This window comes from Dendrobates tinctorius, unplaced genomic scaffold, assembly GCF_039654945.1.
Source record: "Dendrobates tinctorius isolate UK_male_01 unplaced genomic scaffold, ASM3965494v1 ptg000063l, whole genome shotgun sequence".
Lineage (NCBI taxonomy): Eukaryota > Metazoa > Chordata > Amphibia > Anura > Dendrobatidae > Dendrobates > Dendrobates tinctorius.
In genome coordinates, this window is record NW_027361731.1 from 20,810,354 (window position 1) to 20,815,220 (window position 4,867).

Consider the following 4,867-nt stretch of genomic DNA (forward strand, 5'->3'; position numbering starts at 1 on the left):
TGCAGAGTTCCTGTAACCCCGCCCCCATGACTGTGCGGTTTCGTAGTCATAAGCTGATGTTAAGTCTATTTCTCACAACTCTCTCTACTACCATCTTGTGGCCAAACTGTAGTATTGCACCCATCTCCACTATTTCAGCTGTCTCCCATCTATAAATGCAACAGTCCACCTAAAGCACACTATGCCTTTACCTTCCCACTGCAGACAGGTCCGTACGTCAGTCCACCTCCCCTACACCGCGGTAGCATGCTGTGCAGTGATGAGGCAGTGACCCAACAAAGCTCCAACACAAAAGTATCTTTAATGCATTACTTCACAGCATTACATGTCCAATTCACACAAGCACTACATAGTACCCAGCATCCTCCAGATCGTAGCCAGGAACCATACCCTCCAGTTTGCAGCCATTAAACATGCTAATCCACCTCCTTTGGGCACAGGACAGTCTACCTCTGGTTCACCGCCGGGCACAAGACAGTTCACCTCCGAGACCTGTTGCTTTGGACGACTGCATCGCTGAGTAGGCTGTGTGTGCCAGACAATTCAGCTACCTTGGCCATTTGGCTCCGTTGGCCTATACTGCCTCACACAGGTGGAGCTCTGCAAAGCCGACTGTTCTACACACTAACAAGCACCAACTGACTCTTGCCCTGATACACCTAAACCCTATACTGCAGGGATTTTACCTGGGATGTGTGGCCTTCAGCAACATGAAAAACCTGGGCCTGGAATGAAACAGACTGCATGACTACCATCCTGCTGTCTGTTTCAAATACAAAAACCCCAGAGCAGGTTTTCCCAACTCTGCCCTGGACACTCGCATGCCCAAGACTAACATTTATTTTTAGTCTGCATTGCAATCACAACTCCACCTGTGACTGCAATGCACTCTCATGGCCTCCATACGCCTCCTGGGGAGAATACACAACGACCCCTACCTGTGACACTGGTCACTGCCTCACAACACTCAACTGTAAAGTAGGTGGGCTGTCATCGCTGCAGGAATGCCAAACATGTGGATGTTAAATGTGGTTTAGACACACTGTGGTGATCAGAAAGGAGGGGATATTTGGATTTGGGGGCGCAGAATTTGCTGACGTTCTTTTGGTGGGCGAGGAGGCATAGGGCTTTTCCAGAGCCTTTGTGCTACCAGTATCGTGGAAGCCACCTATATTTCCATTGACAGGTGATGGACCTGAGTGGGGACTTGCTTTTTTTTGTGGATTGATTTGAAGCTTTTGTAGGAAACATTTTCCATAACATTTGAGATGACATTTATCTGGAGCTCTACGCTGAGCGCTTACATCTAAAAAGCTGAGTGACAGGATTCAGGTGAGACCTCCAAGTTATTCATTATAATGCGGCAGCAGAGTTACTCTGGACTCCGTCTGGCGATGTCCTTCTTTTCAGAGGTGCACAAAACTGTGGTTGACTGGACTATTATGCACCCCTAAAAAGATAGACATCGCAAGATCATAGGAAGCCACAAGTGACTCCATCTGCCTCATTGCAGTGGGTACAGAAAGTATTCAGACCCCTTTAAATTTTTCACTCTGTTTCATTGCAGCCATTTGGTAAATTCAAAAAAGTTCATTTTTTTTCTCATTAATGTGCACTCTGCACCCCATCTTAACTGAAAAAAAAGTTGCAAATTATAAAAGAAAAACTGAAATATCACATGGTCATAAGTATTCAGACCCTTTGCTCAGACACTCATTTAATTCACATGCTGTCCGTTCCCTTGTGATCCTCCTTGAGATGGTTCTATTCCTTCATTGGTGTCCAGCTGTGTTTACTTAAACTGATAGGACTTGATTTGTAAAGGCGCACACCTGTCTATATAAGACCTCACAGCTCACAGTGCATGTCAGACCAAATGAGAATCATGAGGTCAAAGGAACTGGCCAAGGAGCCCAGAGATAGATTGGTGCAAGGCACAGATCTGGCCAAGGTTACAAAAAATGTCTGCAGTACTCAAGGTTCCTAAGAGCACAGTGGCCTCCATAATGCTTAAATGGAAGGAGTTTAGGACCACCAGAAGTCTTCCTAGACCTGGCCGTCCAGCAAAACAGAGAAATCGTGGGAGACGAGCCTTGGTGAGAGAGGTAAAGAACTTCAAGATGACGGTGGCTAAGCTCCACAGATGCAGTAGGGAGATGGGAGAAAGTTCCACAAAGTCAACCATCACTGCAGACCTTCACCAGTCGGGCCTTTATGGCAGAGTGGCCCGACGGAAGCCTATCCTCAGTGAAAGACATATGAAAACCCGCATAGAGTTTGCTAAAAAAAAATCCACACGTGAAGGACTCCCAGGTTATGAAAACTAAGATTCTCTGGTCTGATGAGACGAAGAAAGAACATTTTGGTGATAATTCTAAGCGGTATGTGTGGAGAAAACCAGGCACTGCTCATCACCTACTCAATACAATCCCAACAATGAAACATGGTGGTAGCAGCATCATGCTATGGGCGTGTTTTTCAGTTGCAGGGACAGGATTACTGGTTGCAATTGAAAGAAACATGAATGCGGCCAAGTACAGAGATATTCTGGATGGAAACCTCTTCCAGAGTGCTTTGGATCTCAGACTTGGCCGAAGGTTCACCTTCCAACAAGACAATGACCCTAAGCACACAGCTATAATAACAAAGGAGAGGCTTCAGAACAACTCTGTGACCATTCTTGACTGGCCCAGCCAGAGCCCTGACCTAAACCTAATTGAGCATCTCTGGAGAGGCCTTAAAATGGCTGTCAACCACCGTTCATCATCCAACCTGACGGAACTGGAGAGGATCTGCAAGGAAGAATAGCAGAGGATCCCCAAATCCAGGTATGAAAAACTTGCTGCATCATTCCCAAGAAGACTCATGGCTGTACTAGCTCAAAAGGGTGCTTCTACTCAATACTGAGCAAGGGTTTGAATACTTATGACCATGTGATTTCAGTTTTTCTTTTTTAATAAATTTGCTAAAATTTCTACATTTCTGGTTTTTTAAAGTCAAGATGGGGAGCAGAGTGTACATTACTGAAAAAAAAATAAACCTTTTTGAATTTACCAAAATATTGTAAAATTAGTCTCACACTTCCACTGACTCACAGGGACAAGAGCAGCTGTGACTTCAGAGCATCCAGGGCAGACTGCCCCACCTGTGGAATGCACAGGAGGACGTAGCAACAAGCTTAGGAAGCTGACAGTCCATTGAAACACAAGGCCAGGTGACCGGAGGGTCAGATCCTAGCTTCTCTGGACATCTCAGTGGAGCCAGGTAACAGGTGGGTGCCAAACCTGGATTTCCCAAACTTATACATGGGGCTCTGGTGATCAGTGGGTCCAAATACTGGCTACCCCAAACTTATCAATGGCACAGTGATGGTCAATCAAACAGATCGTTATTCTTTCAGCTGGGGCCATGGTCCCCTAAAACTGGCATCCTGTAAAATGTCAAATCTGTTTCCCTCATGATGGAGCCATGATCTTGCAGCTATCCTGTAGAGTGTTCCTGGCTGTGGTTTTGTAAAGAGTCTCTGTTTTTTTAGATCTCTTCGCTGTCTGGATGTATATTGTTAGAGGCATAGTCCACTTTTATAGCTCACAACTGTTGTCACTCAAGCCAGCATCCAGAGGTCAAGAGGAAGATGTGATGAGGTTACCTCACATTGTTGACTACTTAATTTGCATAGTTTTTAATCCTCTTTTGCAAGTCAACAAGCCACAGGACCCACACAATGGTCATTCAACAGATTACGTAAAAATCCAGTGTTCAATTACCCTATATCATTGTATTCTAAAGATAGACAATAAGTTGTAGGAACTGATATAAGAGGCAAACATTAGCTATTCAAAATAAAAATCAACGTTTTAAGACTAATATGACAACAGTGTATGGTTCTTAACCAACTGAAGAACAAACGCATACATTCAAAACTCAACATATAGATAACAGTCTATTCCCCCTGGCATACTGTTCACCCAGTCCCAGTTCTGGCACTGCACCAGGTTTTGACGCTGCCCCCAGTTCTGGTCCCTCACCTGCTCCTGACGCTGCCCCTGTACCTTGGCGAGGTCTGTCAGGATCCTCGTTTTGTCTGTCCCTCGGCGTCCTGCTGTTGCTTCTCTCTCCCCCATTTCCTGGCACGCTGCCAGTAGGCCTCCAGGGAATGCTTAGGACGTGCGCTTGCTTCTCTCTGGGGACAGCGTGCATTATTTGAAAATATCAATTAACCAATGGCAGCGCACTGATTACTATTTCTGGCCACTCCGCCATAGGGGGAGTGCCGGAGCAACGTGTATCTACTCTTGCTAAGTCCGATTGTTTCTTTCTGCCTGCGCCGTTATAGCATTCCGTTTGGCACTCTGCTTATACTGTTTGTTTCCGCAGAATATCAGTGACCTGTTATTCGGCTATCCTAGACAACATCTGCGATTAAAAATACAAATATCGAAGGTGGAATATATTTAGTTATCCCACCACTGCCACCAATTGGTCATGAACCGCAGAGATTTATGTATATCCCACTTACCAGTTCCGGTTTGGAACTTGCAGCTCTCCGGCGCCCCCCTTACCCCTCAGGTCAGTCAGGGAACTGCACCTAGGATAATTAGCTGCCAGACGGGCTGCCTGGATGTGTGCTGGCTATTAGGCACGCTGTAGCGAGGGAATTATAACTACTCCTAGCCGCAGCCAGGCAACACGTTTCTAAAACCCGCTCCGTCACTGCCAGCTTTGCCCAACAAGCCCAGAACACACTTCGCTGCCACCAGCTGAGATTTCTTAATTAATAACAGGTATGGAGCTAACTCAACTTAGTAGTGCAATTCACTTCAGAGGATGTGACAGTACGTTATAGAGCAAGGAGAAACAAAGCTAG